Below are 25162 nucleotides of genomic sequence, written 5' to 3'. Positions count from 1 at the left end.
TCGCAAGGGATAACAAGCATCTCAGGCCTAGAGATCTCTGTGGACCGCGAAAGAAAAACATCTTGGGATCTTGAATGTAGCTAGCACTAGTACACCCATTTGCACGTTTAAACGGGTAATCAGCGGTTTAGTTAATTTGGAATAATTTTTCTTTCGCAATTGTCGAATGCAGAAGATCTTTTCGAAATATTATTCTGTGTCGAAAAATCTATTTTTGAATCCTGAATATTTCCTTTTATTCTATCATTATGTACTGTTATACTGAGCAACCGTATGTGTTTATTTTCCGTGTTTATTTTCGAACAGTCTTTTTTCTTGCACACAACGAGGAAAAAAAAGATGTTTATAAGTTCCGTAAATATGATTATTAAATTGAAAATATTTACACTTTTTAAATTAATTCTTGTTCTTCGTTTTTTTCGAAATTTACGATTTCAAGACACATGAAATAGAACGAATAATCTATCTTTCTATAAAGATTAATTTATTCGTTCTTCCACTTTAGAATTATTTATTACCAATCGAATGAGTAACATAATGATTTGAGTCTAAAAATAAATTTTAAACGATTCATTTGTCATGAAATATATCTATATATATTCTAGATATATCTACATACAAATGATAAACATAAATAACGGAGCACAATATATGGAAGAAACGGAAAGAAAAAAATAAAAACTAATAACATTAACGCTCACAACACACTCCAGCTCGTTTCCATATATTTTTACCGATCAAGAAAGTTTCTTATATCTGCCACGTGTTTAACACGTAAATATTTTGTTTATCCGCCTTGTTTCTGGTTTATTGAACATACTATAATTATCCATCGTCCCTTCGAACAATAGAGAACATTGTTTTCGTACCCGTTCCAAGAGGCCACGAAACGGAGTTAAGAGGATGCTGTGTCGCGTGCATTATACACACGGAAAGCTAAGAATGGGGACGATTTTAGAAACGTGGCTGTCGGTCGGTGACTAAAATTAATCAAAAAAGGACGAATTTGATGGTTCCCTCCTTCGCAAACGTTCTCCTCTACACGCAGCGAGTCCTCGTTCCCTCCTCTTTACCAGCTCGTTTTCCGTATCTTTGCACACCGATTAGCTGCTCAACCCCCTAAGACGGTAAATTCCTCGACGGCATGTTTGCTCAAAATCATCAAAACAACCACACCATAATCACCGACAAGTATCACCGTGTTTGTACAACTTAAGAGAAACTCTCGTCGAGACAATTCTCTCTCTCCTGCCTCTTCGTGTACATATGTACGGCGTATTATATATGTACGTGTCTCCTCGTTTAATCCACAACGTTCCTATTCTCCTTAAACCGTGCAATCTTCGCATCCTGCGTTTCTTTTCCTCGAAAAGATGGACGTCATAAGATGAGCCACAAAGAGGGAAGATTCATTTGGCCGAGCGAGGCGTATGTTTCTTCGTAATATAGATTTAACTATTATTCATTTTCCAAAGTTCAAACTAAACGCGCACTGAAATTCAGGCGATCTGATGTATCAAGAATTTTACACTTTACACATCTAACGCACATATTCACTCGATACGTATGAATAATTAAGAAAAATTTAACAACTTTAACTTTTCTTGAATTTCGATTTCCAATCTACGAGTTCGATATGTTGACATATACTAGCATATGTTATTGTGTATCGTGTACCTTATACCCTGAACATCGACTGTTTACCTCGTAACTCGTATGTATAATGATGTAACGAAATGACGAATGAAATAAATAAAAGTATCTTCGGTAATCGTTTCATAATTTTTATGTATTTGATATTTCGAGCTGAGATTTATTAGAAGAAAAACGATTTTGTAATTTTAATTATTTGATATATCGTGAAAACAATTATAATAAAAATTTATATATAAAGAAATATAATTGTTTTTATAGAATTTAATACTTTTAGTAGAAAAAGAGGAGAACAGTTTGAGAAATGTCTGTAGAGAAATATCTGTACTGAGTCGGTATTAACGAACGCCTTCGCCGAGTTCGAGAGTTATGGAATAGTGGTAAGAGGATTCTATGTCAGTTAAATAGGTATAATAACAATAGGGAAATCAGGAGGGGCATTGTGGCTTAGGGTATAGGGTCTCGGCTTTCTGACAAGAAGTTCTAGGGTTCGAATCCTCGTTGGTCTCCTTTGGTTTTTCCTTCAAGTCCAGCAGCTGGAAACTTATCCACGGATGGAAGGACCTCTTTCCACAACACGATTAAGGTCAATAAAACGGCGTCGACGAAAAATAAACCCACGATTACTACAGATTACAGAAGAAGTGTTTGGAGTATGATGAATTACGAAGAACAGAAAAGGAGGAGTATTAAAGTTTTAGTAGTAGTGTCCATACGTAAGACCATAAATTACGTACGAAAATGACGACGAATTAAAGATCGAAGAATTGTGTGTGAAAGGTGTGAGAACACCAAAAATATTGTCTCGTGGTAAAACCACTGCCCTTTGTGGAAAAATACAAAAATACAAAAAAAACGAAAAACACATAAAAGAAATAAGAAATAAAGAAAATAAAAAAAAAAATAATTTTCAAGAACCCTCTCGAGATGCCCTACTCTCTAAAATGGGGAAAAAACAAAAACACGAATAAGGGAAAAATAATCAGGAGAACTTCCATGCCCATAAAATGGAACCCCTAACACCGAAGAAAATCCAAAAGGAGACGGAACATCAACGGTTAGAGATTAGAATATTCTTAGACTTCCTGTTAAGTTAATCGTTAGATTCTCTACCCTTAAATGCCTCTCGTATTTTTGCTTTCCTTCCCTAATTTTTCATAAATTATTTTTATAAAAAGTTATTCCTTAAAATATTCTATTGACTATAACCAAGGTTTTTTTTTACAAATATGAGATAACTTCTTGCAGATTATAAAGGAAATTGCAACTCTATATAATTTGGAGAATCCTATTGTACTTAATATAAAGAGAATTTAAAAAATGCATACAATAGAATCCTATTTAAAATTAATTTCGTTAGAATAATAGAAATTTAGATATAGATAGCGAATGCAAAAGTTCAATTATTGAGCACACTAACTATATAATTTTATTCTATCTTAATGAGATTCTATTGGATTGCAATTTTTATAATTTTCCATACAGAATTAAAATAGAAATTCGAATATAGCAATGAAGGATATGAATCGAAAAAGTTGAATGAAAATCTCGAACGAAGATCTCTGTACTAAAATTATTCCAAAATATGTATCTTCCGATAATAAATGACCACAAAGCCTGAAAAATAAAATATTGAAAATAGCTGAATACAATCTTAATGCAAAAAAAAAAAAGATTGCAACGATTCTAACATTCGTAATAAAAAATTGGAAATTAAGGAAATATATTGAAAATATTTTTTGACGAAATTTTCGAAAAGTAATTCTTACTATCGTGCTACAATTTTTAACTTGTGTTAACGCGCTACATATGTACGTAACATCAAACGATAACTCTTTACAAGTTATTCCCTATAAATGGTGAAAGAAGAAATTTTGCATAATCGAATAGATACAGTTTGTACACGAATTGGGCTAGCACACAGGTACAAACGACAGAGACAATACACACGAACTGGAACGTTTCGATGGCGCGAAACAGGCGCGTGAGCAAACGCTCGCATATTTTTACGTGGTCGGCTCGTGCAGCTGCACCGCCGCCGCGAAATATATGCGTGACCTTTAAATAGTTTCCCTCGTACTTGCTGCAGGAGCCCACATTTCAAGCGAGTTCGCTTGCGTAAGTTCTTGTTTGCGATGAACGCAGCCCTTCGCTTACGCGTACCTTTAATTGCAAAAATATCCTCACAAATCGATTTTGGCTCGATTGATCGAATGATCGAAATCTAGCGAAACTACTTGTTACGAAAATTATATGATCGAGAGAATGATATAATTTATATGACAATAATTTCTTTATAATTGGAAATGCGAAAGAAGAAACTAATTTTTTCTCTTTTAATGGAGCAACGAATTTCGAGTGACGAAATTTGAACGATGAAACCTACGTACGAAATTTGATAATAATAATTTTAATATTGATAAAATTTTTAATTGATATTATACGATAAGAAAGCAAATGAAATTGTAAAAAAACTGTTTGCAAGATAAGAAGTCTACAATATATATACATCTTATCTTCACAGTTCGTTATTTCATTAATAATAGGTATTGTTGTAGAATAATTTTGCAAATTTTGCTTTACAAAAAATTATATCTTGCTATGCTAAAACCCTGCTTCATTCATTGTACCTCGAAATGATGAAAATATTCGAAAAAATCGAAGTTGATGTAATACACTTTATTTGGAAATAAAATATCAAAATTGATATTGATTTTGAACCGGATATAAATTTAAGGAAGAATAAAAATTGTACGAGAAAAGACAAACGAAAAAAAAAAATATATATATATATAAAGACTATAAAAAATGGGATTAAAGGAAAAGAGCGGAGAAATCGGCCTCGTCTTATTTATGAAAGCAAAGCGAGGAGGCAAGGGTCGGTCGGATGCCTCGGCCTTTAGAGGCCAACCACTCTTTACAAGCGTAAACCGAGATCGTCATAAACACGTGCAGTTACCGCTCGCCGCGGATTCAATTGTTATTGCCATTGTCGCCGACAGAAGGCGAGTCCGACTCTTTATTTGCGCGACCGCCTTCGCCGTACACGTGAACGAAGGAATGCAGGAACCGACGTGCGCCAATCAACGGGTTGAATAATTTTCACGGTAGTCGGCGACTCGCTTTTTCTTTTGATTTCGTTGCACACGTGTTACATACGTCTGAATGTACTTTCAATTCGAGGCGTAAAGACGTAATAAAGAATATTCTTTATAGTCTCATATTTAAAACGAAAAGGTTAAGAGTTGTGAAATGCTTAAGGTATACGAAAAAAATAAATATAATCTTCTTGAGGAAATTCTCTAAGAATGTTATAATTTCTTTATAATATATGTAGAATTTTTTAAAATATTTCGTTCACTATTATCATCGTCGTTATCATTGTTCCTCACTGTTTGAACATTATGTGAGGAACAGCGAGGAAAATGAGACGAGATATATAATTCTTTTTTTAAGTGACGAAAAAAGTGGAAAATGTTTTTCCCCATAACCATATTTTTTTAAGAGATGATGAATCTCTTCCTATGCAAAGTGCAATCTCCCGTGTGACCATATATTATCTTATGAGTGATGAGAAAAATTGATGTATGTAGATATAATGCATAATGTAATGCTTTAGATTTACGACATCAATTTCGGATATAACTTCTAGACCATTCCTTTCTCCCAATGTACTTTTATAATTTAATATATTTCAATAATATCATAACTATCTTTCAAAATGTTATCACCACTACTACTAATACTATTTTTTGAATGAGAATAATAACTTTGCAAATTGTTGAATTTTCTTAATTAATAAATTTCTTACATACTAGTACACTGACTATTATTATGGCCAATTCATTAATATTATCAATTGATAATTTGGTGTACAAAAAAAACATTGAAACTATTTAATTTGGGACATTTTGAAATGAAGTTTTAAATTTCTTATAAAAGCTCGATTGGTCGTACGTTTAATTTACTTTTTAATGTTACAATTAATGGCAAATGTCTCGGTTGACTTTGCCCTTTCAAATTTCTATCGTGAAATTCAATGTAATAGTTATAAAGGGGCATTTAGAAATCCAGGTTTCCCGCGTCAAACATAGTATACGATCCGTAGAAATTTAATTAGCTTGCGCGTTCACTGGTGGAAACGACGGTTCACGACTAAAATTATTTTCCACAAAAGAACTGTGCCCCTATCGCTGGCCGCGGATCTTCAAGGCCATGAAACGTCTGTCTCGCATCGCTCCCCTCAGTCCATAAAAATTCAACGATGCACATCTACTCTCTCGTGTCTCTCCGCACGAGTGTATACGTATGCGCGGGTGCACGTGATTAAAAGAGTGTGTATGTGTATGTTCGCCGTCGCGATTAAACGATAATAAAGTTCACGAATGGCCTTAAATGCCATTCCTAATTTAAACGCATGCGTAAGAACGCAAACTTAAGGATACACCGCTCTTAAATCCCGCCTAACCTTTCTTGACTTGCGAACCGTGATCCCCGATAAACGCGTGTACGCACTGTTTGCTCCGCGGTGAATCATGAATCACGATAGGAATAATAAAATTAACCCGATCATATCGATAAACCTATAAATGTTGCGTTCAACTATTCGTTAACGTTAACGTATTCTGCAACGATGGAGACAAAAAAAATTGTAACCTTACCTGTCGTAGTATTCCATTGCAAAAATGAAACGTAATCATCAATCCTTCCATCGAAGTAGCCTGAAAACACGAGGGAATCACACTTCATTTCGCAATCATGCTGAGATACGACTGAGAAAATTGGATAGATAAAAACGCTTTGCTTCTTCATCGGACATCGAATAAATGGTAAAGCCCGCGCACTTTGAAAATCCCCGCGGAGGCTTGATTCAGCCAACAGCAACGACATCTAGCGTGACGAGAATGAAACGCTCGCTTCGGCATTCGGCAATTTACGTACACGAGGGGCGGAGAAAGCCGAGCGTTTTCCTCGGCTCTGGCTCGGCGCTCGTTGTGTGGACGTCGTTTCGGGTGAGGTGGAGGGGGCGTCTAGACGCAACGTCACGAGTACGTAGCCTCCCCCCTGAGCCACTGTCGGTCTGTGTTCCCACTCCTCTCTTGCCGCTCGCCACTGTGCCGGGTGTTTTCCCCTCTTACTTCCCCGCATCTCGATGCCCCGCCGATGACGGTCGCAGCCAGACACTCCCGTGCGAGGGGTAAGAGGGGGGAGGCGAGGGTGACTCCGGCTTTTTGGTTAGGAATTGTTGCCGGTCCATGCACGTGTCTGCGAGTCTGTCGGTGTGTACGAATGAGTATATCTGCACGTGCACACTGGTGTATATAGGATAGAAAGCAGGATAAACTACTACGACTATGCGGCGGGAAGAGAGAAAAGGAGGAGTGGACCGATTGTAAAGAGTAGAAGGAAGAAGAAGGAGTATATCTTGTGGATTTGTATCAACGCGTCCAACGATCCATCCAGATGGAGGGTGCGTCAAAGTGGCCGCGAATTGAGTTTTCCTCGGGGCACGTATAATTCTAACCCCCCACCTCTCCCAGCCCTTTATCCTCCGCTTCTCCGTCTCTCTCTCTCTCTCTTTTCCGTCTATCTTTCTATCTTCTTGCATTCAACTAACCGCCTTGTCTCGACACGTGCCGGTCAGCTCGTAAGGGTTATGCGTGTGTCGTGCGTCACCGTGTATATATATTTATATTCACGCAGAGACGTCAGAGATAGGTTAATCTCCGAGCGGCGGAATCAAAACGTGTCCATGAAAAATCTCAGTCTCGTATCCATGTTTCGCTTTCATGCAGCATTTAATACCTTTTTTTTCTTTTTCTTTTTCTTTTTTTTCTTTTTCGGTAAGCGAGGTGTTATCTACTTGTGAAAATACTTTCATGCGTAAACAGTTTTACAAAGATGAATAAGCACCTTGCTCTATCCTCTTTTCTCTCTCTCTTTCTCTCTCTCTCTCTTTTTTTGTCTCTTCACGGGTTTTAAGAACGATTCTCATGCACACCGGAACCAGCTAATTACGATCTCTCTGTGTCGTTTCACTATGGAGAAACATCTTGCATCCTGGAAGAGAAAATTTGAATTACAAGTGCAGACAACGATAGCTTTTATCCCTCTTTACTATCCTCTCTCTCCCTCTCTATTCCTTCCATACACTTCTTTGTACATATTTATTATCCTTTTTACAAAATCAAGTAACCCTTGAGAATCGCAGAAACCCGCACGTTTTAACAAGGATGAACGATAAGGATGAAGATTAAATTGCACGAGTACTTCGAGGCACCTACTTGATTTTACACCTTTGATGTGGTACGAGATGTATCTTAATTGTCAATTAACAGATGAATAAAACATTCCTATTAACTTTTACCTCTCTGCAGACGGCGTGTTTCCACCAACCAATCGATGCGACGCGCGCCAAAAGATGCATACAGATAGCGCGAACTTGACGCCTTTTAACTCTCGAACCCGCGATATTCGACACATGACAGATCTCCCGATCGAGGATCGAGCCTCGATACTCCCTTTCGATAATTAGATTTTCTGGGTTATTTGATGCGTAAATCACGATATAATCTAGACACGAGCTCTAAATGTGGCCAATCTCCTATTTAGACTCTACAGTTGACTCATACTCGGTTATTTCTGGCAACGGCGTGTTTTCGTCCGCTTGTTCATACTCACGCTCCGATACGTCCGGGACGCGCGTGCACGGCTACTACTCACGATGGATACGCATGCTCACGTTTCCATGGATGCGACGCTCAGCGTGCACGTGAAAGTTATATCACACGACCGTAATAGCGGTCACGTAAGTGCGAAGTGCAAGGATTTTCAGAATAAGAAAAATCGAAAAAAGAAAAAAGAAATCAACGAACGACGAAGTTAGATCACGTCGTTGCATATATTATATATATATAAAAGATGCGATGTTCTAGATTCATTTTTCATGCGAGGACGACATCGTCCTGTGGTCGTAACACACTCGTGTACACGTTGCAAAGTTCCTCGTTGCATTTCCTGCGCTCTGTCTATACGGGCGTTCTTTTTCCACGCTTTTCAATAACTCGTTCATTCGTGAACGACCCCGTGCGCCCCCTTTTTCTCTTTCACTCCATTGATCTTTCGCCACAATATACGCAACAAAACGATTTCCTTGATAACACCACTCGTGCGAGACGATGAAATGTACAGCTGGGGACTATAATAGGGCTAGCAATATTCCGACTTCTTGTCACTGCATCGTGCGCGGGAAAAATAAGTTTATCGATTAACTAACCTACGACAACCATCTGGTTCGACGTTGGTCTGCGACCGTGTTCATCGTGAGAGCTCGATACGAAGATTTGTCGATATTATTTGTTGAGATTTTTTTAATTTATCATGTAATGATATTGATCTTGTTAATATAATATTATATAGCCTCGATATTACGAATAATTTGTTTGATAATTTATTCGAACTTGTAATGATATATTTTTATAACAGTAAATGTAAATTTGTACTGATTTTTTAATAATTTTTTTCAACGAGATTGCAGCATAGCGAATCTGTTGAAGCTTGCTCCGTTACATTCCGTGAAAGTTGTAAAACAGAATACAGAATTATTTTTGTATTTTTTTCTATCAGACAAGTTAGTAATCGCACTCTATTTGAATAAATATTGTCACTTGATAATACGATATAACTTCAATCATATAATCATCGTATTTTCCATCCTATTTTTCGTGACGTGTACCATTTTGTATTATTTATTCTCATTTATGCAGAAAAAAATACGAAACTTTATTTTATCACGAATATAATATTTATACTTTATTTCTGTTGATTTAAAAATCCCAATTTTATCTTTACGTTTATGCTTATCAAAAATTATCAATTTTTCTTTATGCACTGGAATCTCTTCGACACACCTCTCTCTCAACAATTTAGAAACTCGTTGCAAAGAACTTTCGAATCATCCCTCTATATTAGGGATTAAAAGTGAACGATGAGATGGATCGATAGGGAATTAGCGCAAGGTTGAACTGTTTCCAATATCGTTTGACATTTAGCCAACTGTGTCAAACAATTACTCATCGTCTACGCGATGACACTAATAGCATAAGATATTACAGTATAACAGTCAGCCCCGTGTAAAATTATCGTCTTCCCAAAGGAGTTTGACCATTGCTCCGTTGCTTTATGATGATTATCGGGGGTTCGATCTCGAGAGACCTATCGAAACGGGTTTAATGGCAAGACGTTAATTAACGTAGGTTCCCCATCACTGACCTTGCCACGTTGGTAGCATGTCCTCGCGGTGGCTGGGGCTTATTACGTCGTCGACTATACGTTTGGGACCTACCCCAATCAAACCGAGACTAAACTCTTGCGCTCCCAAGCCAGACCTAATCGTCTTGAGTCACGCGAGGAAGAGGGGGCGTCTGGAAAGTGCTAGGGAGGCTTTTTGTGCGCGTTCTTCGATCCCCTCGGAATTCACCACTCGTGATCACTCGAACGCATCCAACAGAAAGAATTATTTACGCTAGTCATTTGGAATACCCGAACACAGTGTTCCTCATTGTGTACCCTGTGTATGCAACCCATTATCTTTGTGCATTTGTAAGACACGTATTTTCGCAACGAGCCATCGGGATTCTCGGTTGAACAAACTTCGTCAGGTTTGCGTCAGGTCCGTTACACAGCATATTACTCCATCGAGTTCGTACAACTTTCCTTCCCATGAATGAGTATGCCATCATCAATACTGTCGCGTATATATCTCGTCATTTTCTTCTCCTTCTTTTTCTAAACTTAAAAAATATCGTATTATCTCGACTCGACTACGATCTCGACTTTCAACCCCTTATCCTTTCAATATTTACCACCAGTCGTCGGAATATAGTCGACTCCTCGTAATCATAACCCTTAACGCGACTCGAACTGCAACCTGTCTCACCCTCTACGGTCTCCGCCACCCCACAAAGGAAAGATCGGGGGCTGGCTCGCCTTCCCGTCCACCCCACCGTCTCTTGCGTCGTCGTCCAAGTTCGACCGAATCCACCGGGAAGCGCCAACTTGATGTATCGAAGATCGACGAGCGATATCCCGGGTTTTAACGGCGCGGCCGCCAATCGTCCGTCACCGCTTCCAGCGAGATGTAAGTCGAGAAAGGGGATCCGCCACGCACCGCGTGAGAGAGAAAAGGGGAAAATTTTCCTCCAACAACAAACGTCTCGTCGATGGGTTTTCGGCTGCCGTCCCTATACTCCTTCGTGATCGTGCGATGCATTGCGTCAACCCGGGCCCCGCTACACGGCATACCATTCCGCGATGCGAAGACTATAGTCGCTGGCTAGACTGCACCCCCGCCAACCGGGGAGAGAAGGTCGACGGAGATCGTGGAACGGGGGTAGGAGCAGTGGAGACGGGCAAGGGAGGATGGGTGGGGCAGTCGGTGGCGCAAGAGGGAGAGCGGCAGGAAAAGGGAAGGGAAGAGAGAGAGAGAGAGTAGGAGAGAAGGGAGGGGAGAGAGAGAGAGAGAGAGGTAGGGCGCAGCGGGGGCGAGGGTTCCGACGGTTCGAGGTAGGGGGCGATGGCTAGACACCGCTCAGACGGTCCAGGGGGTCGCAGGGGGTAATTTCTGCATTGGCGTCGAGAGCTGGGAAACGGTCGACGTCACCGGTGGCAGATCGAGCCGGGCCAGAGGCCAGACAGTGACTGCAGCTGGCGCGATCGGTAGACGGGATGGGCTTTCGGGAAAGGTCACGGCGTGCACAACAACACGCGTTGCGTCGCTCGCCGCAAACCGTTCGCCCGGTGCACCTGCATCGATGACGGCCGACCGGCGCACGTGTTCTGATTACGTGCGTGAGGCAAAAAAGGATGTCGCAACGACGGGACGGCGCGTGGGCTGCCCCTGCCGCCCGTCTGCGCCTTGTGAATTCGATTCCCATCTGACAGCCCCTGTTGGACGGGTAAACCCGGTTTCCGATTAGACTGGAAACGCACGCACGGCGTAATTGTCACTGCATTTCCATAATTCATACACCTTCCCCCCCTCCTTCCTTATTGCTATTGATCAAATTCGTTTATATTCCGGTCAGGTGTTCTTTCTTTCCTTCGAAAGGGGATATCTTTTATTATATATATATATATATATATATATATATATATATATATATATATATATATATTATACTTGGTTATTTAAATTAGAACGGATATTCTTTCATCTCTTCGTGTTTTAGTTGTGCGTGTCTTTCACGATGTCGAACTCTCTCCGTTTCCAATAGAGACTTACGTCCACTTACGTAAACAGCAGGTGACGACAATCGAAGTTAAAGTTGGTTGGGGAAGACGGTGGTAGGGTTGAAACGTAACGAGAGGAAAGAAAGCCCCAGCGTTGTACGCCAATGCATCGGACAGCCAGGAAAGCGGCGGACTGTTTTTTATCGAGTGACTGCAGAGAGTTGAGAGTTGAGTCGAGTCGAGTCGAAGCGAGTCTAGACGAGCGGGCGTCTGCCATCCTCTTTGCCTCCTTATAGGCAAGTCGGACCGTGCCTCGTCGTTCGCCATCACCTTACGCGGCTTCTCGTTTCTACTATGCTGTAGAAGGAGATCCGTAGGGGTCTTTTTCCTCGTTAAAGACGTCCCGATTCCTGGTATCGGGCCGCAATCTCGCCGTCTTCATCGAGGATCCTCGGAACGCGTCGAGGAAAAAGAAAAACTCGCGTATCAACGTCACGAGAGGAAGAAGCTGCTGCATCACGTTTACGTCTTGGCCGTGTACCAAGAGAAGAAACGAGAATCCTCGTAACGCGAAACAACAGTTCGACTTTACGCGCGTTTCTTTGGCCAAGTTTACCCTTTCTTTGAGACAAGCAAAAACTCTTTGTTGATCTCCGGGATCTTTGTCCCGCGATCAGCCCGAATATCCCAAACAATGGAAGTTTGTTAATCAAAGTTGTAGCTCGAGTATCTCTCGAGCTTCACGTCACAATCCACCGCCACTTCAACTCGCACAGAGGCCAGATCCAATGCTTCCCCCATGACGAAACACAGAAGAACCGTTGCCCCGGCTACTTTACAGCTCTTTTCAATCAATCCCCCATCAAACGGAGCACAGCCACTCGGTTCAATCCTGGGCCCCTATTCGTTCCCTGGAAATTCCGTTCTATTTGCGACCCGTTCTCCGGGAACAAGCCTCTCGCCTCTCGCGGAAGCGTGAAGCGTCGGCGAACGGATGGAGGAGGAGCAGGGACAGGGACGGGTGGGCAGCAGGATACGCAGGGACAGGTGGCCGCCGGTTGACGATCGTAAGTGGGCACAGGAAGGAGGACATCGGGGCCCTGACACGCGGCCGGGGGACGACAGACGAGCGGACAGAGAAGGCGGCCGACGATCGAGGGAGATAGACAGAGGCGCAATTCCGTCCGATGCGTGCAATGCAATTTCCCGCAGGGCCGTCTGTCCGTCTGTGCGGTCGTGCATGCCACTTACGCCATTGTTCCTCCTCCCCTCCTTTTCGCATACGAAAGTGAACATTCCCGCGATCAGGATGGAATATAACGCGATCTTGTCCGCTTACAACCGCCCCGGGGACGCGTTGTATCGGGCGGATCTTGCACACACGTCAGCTTCGATCCTCGTGGAGGATACGTATACTTCTGTTCGGTGTATCCAGCCTGATCGTTCCGCCGCGAGCCGAAAAGCCGACGTCCACTCGGGCCAAGGAGCCGCGTGCATTCTGCGTGCGACGCTTGAATCTTTCATGCTACCGTGGGTATAAATACACGTCCCACTGTGCCTTGGGTAGATCGAATTCCGTGCAAAACGCTTCACTGGCCGTGCCTCAAACGTTCCGCGCTCCAGTCGAGAGATTGGATAGATGGTATTCGAAAGTCGAAAGAGCTGGACGATACCTTTCTTTCTCTCGGGGGGAATGGTTGATGGACTTTGATTGACCCGTGTAATGACTTTGCATGCGTCTGGGCAAGGGTAAATGAACGTATTGAGCTACGATGCTCGTTGTTAGCCGAATTTATGGATGGATTGTGGGCCGAGTGTATAAAACAATTTTGTACAATCCGATGAAAATATAATTGAATTGTATTGAGAAATTGTATTGAATTGATTCGATGTAATGAAATATTCAAAAACTCATGTACGATTCTTCTTATTGCTTTTTTCTTTTCATTTTATTCACTGTACTGTAATTGAATTAAATCTCAAAATTAGAACGATTTTTGTATTCTTTCATAATCAATCTTGAACACTTGTTTCATTAACATTTGAAGTAAGTACAAGTTATTCGCAATAAATAAAAATAGTGATGATAAATTTCCATTCCCATAACTCGAAGATTTTTTTTCGAGAAAGATATTAATCGTTTAATCGTAGAATTATTCGTATGATTCCTCAAAGTAGAATAAAATAATTATTCCTTGACAATTGCTTTTCAATGAAAAGAAACACGAATTGACACAAATCAATTCCTTCGCTATAATTTCTCAGCATATAAAGAAATAATTATTGTTCCATCGTATTTCCAATAACTACTTTAATTGTAGTAATTGATTTTCGATCGAAAAAAAGCAAACGTGATTTTTCTTTCCCTTTTTTTCTTCGAACATCAGATTTTTTTCTATCATCGATGAATATTTAACAGGAGTTTACGAGGCCCGATTCCGAATCGTGGAAGAAAAAGGAGAATCGCGTGAGAAGGGACGAAGGACCGTGAAGGTAGATTTCGATCTATTCGTCTGTCTGTCCATCCGTTGGCCCGTCATGAGGGGGATACCCGACGTAACGTTTCAATGTCACGGTCGCAGGTTTAGACGGCTCTCCCCCTCTTTCTCCCTTTCTGTACAGGGTAGACCGCTCGAACCACATCTGCTGCGTCGGGAGCTGCCGTTTAACACCATCCATAATCATCCAACATTGACGCGTGACGCAGGCTATAAATCACAATGAGCGCATTCTTATTTTTGGATGTGGTCGTTCGTGCCCGCTTCAGACATGTTTCTTTCATAAATTCTTTTCATTAATCGGGACCTCTCTTTCGTGAGACGGGGATGAACTGCGAAATAGAAGAACTTCCGAAGAAAGGAGGAAGGGGAGACTTGAAAATCAGATTCTTCCATGCTTCTTTATTATAATCAATTCTCAATCTAATTTATTTGTATGCTACAAATTAGTTACAAATTAGTAGCTTTCTTTTAAAAAACCGATTATGAATCGATACATTTTCTTTCAAAAACTGGTGATATAAATATAATTTCTTCTCTGTCATTTATATATAATCAATCAATTAATTAATTATCTTTATTCTTTCATTTATGCACTCAGAGAATAAACCTTTTCAGTCCCCTCTTTTTCTCTCAAAAATTACATAATTTTCCTCTTCCTAAAGTATCGCAACTACCGTAAGCACCACAAACAAATTCATCCCTTCACAACCCCTTTTCGAGCTGGGCTCAAAAATATGTACCTCCATTTCTAGAACACTTCTTGTATCCTTAAACATACAATAATCGACATAGATTCCAAAGATCAGAAAAAGAAAAGGTCAATTACCACGTATTACTTGGTATCCATCCACGTGAAGATCGTGGAACGGATCGATCTCGTGCTCTTGGTCCCTCGGCTCGACCTTCGCACGCTTCGCCAGGGTGCCGGGGAGAGCGAGTCGATCGCATCCACGAGGAGAAAACGCTCTCGTAACGGGGCTCGTTCGACGTTTCGAGGAGTCTCTGTTACCAGAGCCGCTGTCGTCTGGAGTGGCGAGGAGTTTCGTCGGGACGCGATCGGGGGTGGCGCGGCGCACAGCGTGAGGGGTTGGAAGGGCGGCTAGACGGGCGGTCGGTCGAATGGGAAGGGTGAGACAGGGGGGCAAGTTGGGGAGGAGCACGGTGAGACGAGGGGGCAGGGTGAAAGGAGAGATGAAAACGACGGCGGCGACGGCGCGGCGGAGAAAGGGGTGGCCGACTGTGTGGCACACGCAGGGGTAGGTAGCGAAAGGGTGAGCGAAGGGGGAAGGTGCACGGGTTGGTTGGCAGACGTGATAGTTGCACGATACCGGAGATTCCGGGAGGTTTGAGGTTTCGAGCCTTATTTCAGACGCCTCGTCTTCCTCACGGCCATTTCTCCTTCCTCTCCATCCACGCTCCTCCGCACCCTTTTCTTCTCGCGGCTCTTTCCGCGGCGGATATCGAGGTGTAGCACGCGTGACACCGTGTACGTATCACGTGGCGATGTACAAATTACACGAGCAGGTGAAATTCGTCAATCTCTTTTGATTCTGATCCTTCTTCTTCCATCTTATTCCATCGTCCTTCTCCCTTTCCCCTTTTTTTTTACTCTTCTTCTTTTCTCCCGCTTCACGAACGCCTGGAATATCCTACCCAACCTTTCCTGTCGTTTTTACACGCGACAAAGCATTTGTTGTTGCCTTTACTAGGAACGGTATGAATATTTATGCAGATCTCTGCTGTCTACTCCCGTAAGTGGCGCAGGAGTGCTAGAATTCTTTCAACCAACTCGGAGAACAGCTTAATACTTATCCGCGTGGAACGAGTATCCATCCTTTAAATTCTCTGGAAAAGAAAAAATCCAACGATAAAACGCAAAGAAAGTGAAAAAACGTTAAATGAAGAAATCATAGAATCTAATGAATAAAATTGAAGTACAATGGGCCAATAATTGTTATACATAACCATGGATAATTTTCCAGTAAGAGTACTCGATCAATTATCACTCCCTCGTTCTACATTCCGGTTGCAATCTTCTCCAACAATTTGCTCGACGCCCATAAACGTATCTACTCGGTCTCGACATGCTCTCAATATCCATGGATCAAGAAACTTCATCCCTCGTACGACCAAACCGATATGATATTTTCCTAAAAAAGAGAGTCTCGTCAGTGCGATAAAAGATACCGAAGGGAGGAAAAAAAAAAGTAGAAAAGAGTAGAGAGAAGCGTTGTCCAGGACGCGAGAGTCCAATTTGTCTCGGGGAATAATGCGAGTCGAATCGACGCGCGAGCGGCATGGTCTCTCGCAGCTGTACTTACCGCGCCGCCATAGAAACGCCGTCTCTCGAAAAATCCCCGCGTAATCACCTGGAGCACGGTGTGGGGGAGGGGACGGTGGAAGGCTCCTGGACTAGCTCTCGCCGAAAAGCGCTTTAATTCCCCGGCCGCTTAATTCCGTGCGTACGAATGCCACACGTGAATATGCATGACCCGCGTCCCGTGCAGGGGAGGCGCGAAGGGGGATAGGGAAAAAGCCGAGAGGAAGAAGGAGAAAAGAGGAGAAAAAGGGAAGAGAGAGGGCGGAGGAGAGCGCGGGCCCGACCTGTCGCGACGCCGATTTATTTTGTTTTGCAACTTTTTCGCTCGAACCCCGCGAACCTATTAAAATGCCGTCCGGCACGACCGCGCCCGTCTGCTCGCTATCTGTTCCTTTCTTTTTCCTCCGATTCCCTTTCGTCTCTGCCTAGATCCCCCCCCTCGACCAGTTTCGTTTCCGCGAAAAACTTTTCTCTTCCCTTCGTTCCGCAAGGCCTCGAGCGACCGTGTTAAAGGACACGATCGCGGTGTACTCCTTCCACCCTCGGGGGATTATTCCTTTAATCAAGGGAAACGAGTCGCGCATAGATTCGCCGAGCGAAAGATGGCTGTACAACAGTGGGACGAAGCTTGGTCCTTGGCTGATTTCGATTCTCATTTTATCCAGATCGGTGATGACGTTGATTTTGTCGATGGTATATATTGTATTGATGTATATTATTTCCAGCAATTGGTAAAATTCCATTGTATTGCTTGTGTAACGATCTTAGAATAAGTAAAAATTTTGAGAAAAAAATTGTTCCTCCCTTTTATTAAGAGAAACAATTAATATGTCAATTTGTATCTATTTGGATTTTAATTTGAAATTTCAAGAGTATTGTGAATTTTTTTATATGAAAATAATAGATTTATTATAAATTATGGTTCACGTTATGATAAGAACCTTTGTTCTATGACTGGCTGGCCGGAGAAAAGTTCGTGCGATGGCGTACAATGGCCAGACTGGTTATTAGACTCTTGAATTAATCCTAAGCGCAGCTCTTGCAGCGTTTAATTAAGACACACTTTTGAAAAATTAAACATATACGTTTACTTACTAAAATTGAGAAATTCTTAGAAAAAAGTACATCGATCTTTTTAAGTCTTAAATAATTAATGCACCTGTACAACAAGTCTGAATATTATTCCACCGCTAACAAAGTGTTGAAATAATTTTTTCCAAAAGTACCTACTTTTAATTTACACCCGTTAATTGTCAGAAATAAAACCAGAAAAGGCTAGCTTTATATTACAGAAACTGTGTTAATTAAAAATTCCTCCGTCCGTTTTAACGAACACAAAACACCGTTAAAATGCTCGAGCACTCTCTCAGAGACGAGCAGACATTATCAGCAGACATAAAAATTAATAATTACGAGTCTTACAGTCGGGCTAAAGGGTGGTTCAATTTCGACCACTTAAAGGTGCCTCGTAATAACGATTATAATCTAGAAAACAGAGTTTTTAGTAAGTCATCATTCTCCTGCCCAAGTTGCTTGCATTTAACCAACTTATTCGTTAATTCTATATACTTTGCCAATTGGGAGGAAGTCCCGCGATCGACTTGGCTAGATGGCGCGATTAGTTTCGCGGATACGGCATCTTGGGAAAAAACTTGGTCGTAACTTGGTCGTTCTGCGGCAAAAATAATTTCGACATTATGACAGCGAGTCCCTTACCTTTCACGGTCTCGTATTTCGCGATGAAAATTTCAAAGGGACTGGCCCACCGGAAGAAATACAGGGAACAATTATTACCTTGGCCGGTTTGTCGCGTGAGTTACGTTTTTATCGTCCCAGGAACAAGAACTGTTTGGCTTGCGTTTTATGCGGCTTCAACCGTTCCGGCGCTGCACCTTACGATTCTTTTATCCCGCCGTGCAAATTCTCGAGAAAGTCCAACGAACCGGCGTTTTCAGATTCCGAAAGCTTTAAAGTGTACGTTCACGGCTCCCGTTGGGCTCTTCCCAGCTGAATTGTTTCCTCGGTACCTTGTATTTTTCCACCGTGTTCCAGACCGTTGCCATTACAATAATTACTTCGAATTGTGCCGTGGTGGACTGTTTCGATCGTCAAAATTCTGTAAAAAATACGTTTCAATTAGTAGATGCGTTTTAACGAATTTTTCGAAGAAAGTTGATTAAAGAGGTTCTTAACTTTCATCTGTTTATTCATCTGTTAATTTATTTCATAATTATTATAATATGGATAGAATTGTAATGCTTGAAATTTAAAAATAATTTATGCATATCTTACCTTTTTTCTTTCTTTCTTCTCATTTCTTTTTTAAAATTAGGTAAAGATAAATATAATATTAATTTAATTATTCCTCTATATTAATATTCATATGAAAAGAAACGATTCCTTTTGCAGATACAAAAATATATAACTATTTCTTATTACATCTTATTATACTTACGTACATACTCTGTGCATTTATAAAGTTCAATGCTTTTAAAATTATAATTTCCCAGACATGTTACCAATTAATTGTAACAACAGCAGCCAGATAATATATTCTGAAAAAAAAAAGAAGAAGAATCAGTTTTAAAACATTCATATTCTACTGAAACAATTAAAATGAAAAACAAAACTTCTAATATTCTAAAAGAAAAAAATATCCTAAATGACAAACTTACAAGAAAGTTAATTTCGATTATCACGGATAATTGCACCGATATCGATGCACTTCAGACGATCTGACCTGGATGTCGCGTTTACCCAACGATCACCACCGCCCCGGTATTTTCCCATTACATACCTAGACGATCCAACGACGGCCATGCAGCTTTGTAGCAAACACACGGACACGGTTGGACGATCCTCGTGTTTGTACACAAGCGTTCCAAGACACGCGGGGGTGTCGTGCACCGGTGGCGTAGTGCAAAGTCTAGGCTTTCCCGCTCGGTAAATAAAACACTCCGTGACATCGCCTCCGCCTTTCGTCCTCGTTCCTTTCGTACGTGCACATCTTCCCTTCTTTCTCGCCTCTCTCGTTGTGCGACGCGGAGGAAGAGAGGGAAGAAGAGAGAGAGAGAAAGGTAACGTGGGCGAGATTGTTCCTCGCGGTTGCGTAAAACTGCGCCGCTGGAAGAAACGACGAGTAATCTCGCGTGAAGATGTTCCTGGCGAGAGTCGAGTGGCGTTATGAGGCCGGCGACACCCGTTGTAGGAGGTGATGGATATTAATAGGTGGTGAGCAGCATTTCATTCATGACAGTTGCGTCTTTTGCTCCGGATCCCCCTTTTTACCAGCCTTTTCTCTGCCACGGTGCATTCTTTCATCTTTCTCATCCCAGACATCGCGTCGCTAAGCTTCCCCCTCGTTCCTAATCGCGATAGTTAAGATCCTTGCAAAAATTCTAGTCTCTTCGATAGCGATAGAGTCAAGGTGGCAATGTTAATTCAAACTTAACAAACTTGAAAAATGACGCTTCAAAACTGTTTCTCCGTTTTTCGAATCATAGAAAGGCAAAGGGAAGAGGAAACATGGATTTCGATCTCATTAACGAATCGGCGGGGAAAGATCTAAACGCGAGACGGTTAAAAACAATGGCGGCTTCGTCATTTTTACGATTCTCTCCGTTGTCGACGATTTCACCGGCGAATACCTCACGGCGACAAGATGAGGGATTCCCCTAGAATTACCGGGGGAGCCAACAGATCGCGAATAAACCGTCGAGAGACTGTCGAGGAGGGGGCAGGGAAAGGGTTGGAAATTTACGCAAATGCATCTGTAAATAAGAGAAATGAGGCGCGATGTATAAATTCCTGTTCCATGAGCGGGAAAGGTGATTCATTTTGTACTGTCGGGCCAGCGAGAAAAATGTCTGGAAGAAAGCCACCGTTTCTACGTAATTTGCGGAGAGTGAGAAAGAGAGCGCGACGAGGGGAGGAGGGGGAGGGAGAAAGAGCAAGAGCGGAGAAAAAGTGTGCGAGAGAGAGAGAGAGAGTGCCGCCGTCTCGTGACCTCTCTCGTTCTCGTAAAAAAAGTTCCTCCTCGGATGAGATTGGATCGTGGCACCGGGATGAGCGTTTAACGCGTAGACGGCCGTCAGTTGTCACTCGAATTACGAGAGGCGTCGCCTCAACGACGGACCGGCTAGACGTCCTTGCAAATTATGATGATTAGCGCGTACCAGGCTTTATGACGTTTAGTCGCCTCTACGAATATTAAGAGCTTTCTGTGCCAACGATTTCAAACGATCTTGTTCGAATAACGGATCATGCCCTTTCTTCTTGTATCGATAATTAAAAGCGTAACATTTTTTGTTTGTAAAGAAAAAGTGAAATTCTATTCAATTGTAGAAAATGACTTATTGTTTCTTTCGACTTATATTTTTTAAATAGATTTTGTCGTTTTATTATTATTGATTTGTGCGATGATTTTAATTGGCATGCTTTGTTCGTCGAGGTGGATGTATTACAATCGCGTAAAATTCAATATTTTGGCCAAAGCTTTTTTTCATAGATACAATTGTAATAGAATTGAACGCTTGCACAGCTGCGATTACGAATTTTGGGCTAGGGTCTGGCCTGGATGGCGTAGCAATCAAATTATCGTGGCAGAGGGTTCGTTTCAGACAACGATTCTAAATGGGGTTGGAAGAGGCCACGAAGGGAGCGATCAAACTACAGGAAACAAGCCCTTCTCCGATGAAACAGGAAGCAGGAACGCTATCGAGTTTTATATAAACTCGTTAAGAATGAGATTAATGCTCCTGTATATTCAGAATCGTACAATCGAGAAATCGAAAAATGGAAATATTGCTTTTTCTCGATACATCAATGAAATATTCATCGATTTATCCCAATTTACCGTATTATCAAATGTGTAAATTCTTATTTTCAACTAAACAACGATAAAAATAAAATATTGCTTACTTGCACGATTTACAAATTCTCCGCTTCTTATGAATCTTATTACATTTACATATTTATTATCTAATTACTATCCCTCGCTCAAAAATTTACCAAACTGTTTCGCATAATTCAATCACTTACCGTTCCCATTTACTCGGCCAATTTTCACGCCGCGTTAACCACAATCCTAAAGAAAACCAGACAAAAGAATCAGGATCAGACCAAACAGGTAAAACCAATAATTACATGTTCATATACCAACCCACGGTGGTATCTCGTCTTACCGCTTTTCTGCCGGGAAAAGGATGGAGAAAGGGATAACGCGGAGGCAGACAGAGCACTTGTAACCGTCGGCACTTAAAAAGACGCTCGTCGCGAGGCATTCAGCGAATCCAGCGGAGCCACTTAGCCCCGGCGTGGTAATTAGATCGAAATGACGCCAGACGACGCGGCGTCGCGCGACTCGTTCGGAATCCGCTTAATTAAATGATTCACCGGCTCTAACTGTTGTTTCAATTAACGCTCGTGGCGCACACTGGACGCCGTCATCTGCATGTGCACGCACCTGCAAGACAGCCGTCCAAAATCGTTTCAACAATCGACGCGTGTGCAAAGGAATTCGACGGAGCGTTATGAGAGATACATCGAGAGATCTTATCTTTCGATTCTAAACATAAAAATATAAAAATTGTTGTTCAATGTTCCTCTTCTCGCCATTTAGAGCGCGCAGGTATCTTTCAAAGTGTCCAAGTTGATGTAAACCTGTGTCGACACAATGGAATCTTCCGTTGGGGTGAAACGGAGTCTTTTTAATGGGACTTAACGTATGAACGAGCACACGAAACGCCCGACCAAATGTGTCCAGATCTCCTTCACGGTAATTAAGATCCACGATCAGACTGAGATCTGAAATGGCAAGATTGATTAGATAAGTGCAGCGTGACTGAATGAAACCCGATCGTCGCAGGTGCGAATTTGGAGAGCTTGGAGAAGCGATGGAAGGGATGGGAAGAGTATTTGAGATTGTCCGGATGTCTGGCTTCCTGGAATGGGTATGGAACTTGAATGGTATGAGTAATGACGGGAGAAAGTGTATTGAATATTGGTTTGAATTTGAACAGAAAATTTTGGATAATAAACATTATTTCCTATTTTATAAACCAAAAAAAAGAAACAATATGCTCGATGTAATTTTTATAATTTTTAAATGAGAAAGACTCGCAATTGAGACAATAGATAAATACACTTCTGTTCCCTTGTGCAATACTCATTTCAAATTTTTGTTAGAAATTAAAACTGTTCATTTCAAATTTTATTTTCCCAGCAACACGAATCACACCTATCTATCCCAGCCCGATCGCGTACAGCATCCATCGCCAATAAACGAAACGATCCCAATTAACCTGCGACAAGGCCGTGGAATATTTCGTCGGTTGCACACGCGCCAGTGAAACCGCATACCGTGTACTCCGGCGCGCGTATAATGATATAATTGGTCGGAGACGTTGCATCAAACATTCCGGTCCGCCAGACAAAACAAAAACTCCGACTCTGGTGGTGGCTAGAGCATCATCATCAGACGGGTTGCTAGACGGCGCGGTGTTGGGTAACTCGAAACCGCAGGGATGCCGCGTCACACAGACGGCGGCGGTGGAGGCAGATGATCGAGATCGAGGGGGTTGGGCGGCGTTACGACTTTGCGGCGCACTCGTCAGCCACTCTTGTTGCCCTTGCTTCCCGGAATCACCCTGCTCTCGCCCTCTTTTTTCGGACAGCTCACGCGAATAAAAGGCCGCGCAAGCGAATAAAAAGGAGGGAGGGAGGGGAGGGCGAGGAAGGGGGAAGCGAGGCGGCAAAGAGCCGCGGAAAAAGGGGTTGCCGCGGCTTCGTCGCGACTGGCGCGCAGGATACAATTATTTCGTAACGGTGATCTTGTTACGGGACGGATCTCGAAGCGTGAGAAACGCGGCGGGGATAGACGACGTCGCGATGCGGGGATCGGATACGGGAGAAATTTTGTTTCCGATCGATTTAGCGACCGTGCACGCGTTCTTTTTTTTTTTTTTTTTTTTTCCTGTTAAACTTTTATTCGAGCGAAATACGAATAGACACACACACTCGCGTTAATTTATTAATTTAATAATTAGATGATCAAGTAAGTTGATCAAGTATATAGAAAAATATCTATTTGCCAAGAAAGAATCGACACTCGATCTTGTAAAATTTCCTTGTAATCTTTCTATTTTGTTGCTTAATACGCATTGTGATTAACAATTTGAGATTTATTCGATATAATAAAGGTGGCTTGAAGAAGAACAGAGCAATTCGACGTTTTATATTTTTCGTGTATGCGCACAGTGAGAAATCTTGATTTTTTTTATTATTCCACGCCGAGGGGGCGCGCATATATCCGAGCTTTTTACCAGCCGTTAGTCCAGCGTATTTGTTTGACAGCCACTCGGGGATATAAATCTGCCGATAGGAGAGATGAGATGCGCTTGTAATTTACGTGGACTTTTTCATGTTCTTTCTCTTCCCTCTTGTTACAGCTTTGATAAAAATGATTCGTGTTGAATGTTCATATTATTTATTTTAAAAAAAGCGCATAGATTCTTACGAACCTAACAAATAGCCTTGTTCTATTTATTTATTTGAATCGCGAAACAAGATGGATAATATCGTTACAATTGAAATAAAATTTAGACTAGTAATCCTGTACATCATGATTCATAAGGAGATTACCATCAGATTTATTAATTATCTTAATAGCAGCGAAAAATCTTTTCAAATTTTATCTCATGCGAGAGAAGAGCGCGTTATTATGAATATTATATACGAAAGAGAATCGCAACTTAAAAGAAATTGGAATAAATAGTGATTTAGAAAATTAAATGAAGTCTGCAACTGGTCTGATGGACTAGAGAAAAAAAAAGGAAAAAAAAAAAGAATCATCCTATAAAACGAGTTAACCCCTAGTCGATGAAAGTGATCGAACGAAGACAGCGCGGGGAGGAAATAAAATTGTAATCGGAATGTGGCGAGTCACCCTTGGAGATTGCTTAAAATCAAAGGGTCGACGATAGGGACGGCTGAGTCCGCGATAGGGGTGCCTCAAAGTTAATTCGTCCCCTTTACGCAAGAAAATCGAGCAGACGGCCGATCAAATTTTCTGTTACGTCTCGCAATTTTCACGGTCGAGTTCTTCACCCGTAACACGTTATTCTTCACGATTGCTTATAGCCTATATCAAAGTCTGGTATCAAAGAAAGTTCAATTTTAGCGAATCTTTGCGTATTTCTTGTGCGATCAAAATATAATAAACGTATATCTTTTATCATGTACGATTTTTATTCTTATTGAAAATATTATTAATTACTTTATAAATGGATATATGAGAATATTTTCTTATTATATCCAATGATAAAAAAATTAATGACATTAAAATATTAATTTTGTGAAAAGTATCTATATAATATTAATAATTGCAAAAACTCTTTCTTTTTTTTTAATTTCTTGTGTTCTAACTTTAACAAGAAACAAAATAATCTTTGCTTCTTCA

General features: G+C 41.4%; 1 protein-coding gene and 1 long non-coding RNA gene across 4 annotated transcripts in view; one reads left to right on the top strand and one right to left on the bottom strand.

Moving 5' to 3' along the window:
* The window catches only part of LOC107965072, a 37569-nt gene that overhangs the window by 6094 nt on the left and 6313 nt on the right, over nucleotides 1–25162 (top strand). The gene's annotated exons all lie outside the window — the stretch shown is intronic.
* LOC102654050 lies at nucleotides 14901–24971 on the bottom strand. 2 transcript variants are annotated; one of them, XR_003305504.1, is made up of 6 exons: nucleotides 21888–24971; nucleotides 19502–21790; nucleotides 19160–19259; nucleotides 18499–18820; nucleotides 15221–18376; nucleotides 14901–15151 (listed from the first exon to the last, which is right to left on the bottom strand). It is a non-coding gene; the product is annotated as an uncharacterized LOC102654050 (long non-coding RNA). The 2 variants fall into 2 exon arrangements; XR_001704531.2 differs by having other exon boundaries at nucleotides 14901–18376.

This window comes from Apis mellifera, linkage group LG10 (assembly GCF_003254395.2).
Source record: "Apis mellifera strain DH4 linkage group LG10, Amel_HAv3.1, whole genome shotgun sequence".
Taxonomy (NCBI): Eukaryota; Metazoa; Arthropoda; class Insecta; order Hymenoptera; family Apidae; genus Apis; species Apis mellifera.
The sequence above is the reverse complement of the archived record's forward strand: the minus strand, read 5'-3'. Positions and strand labels throughout refer to the sequence as shown.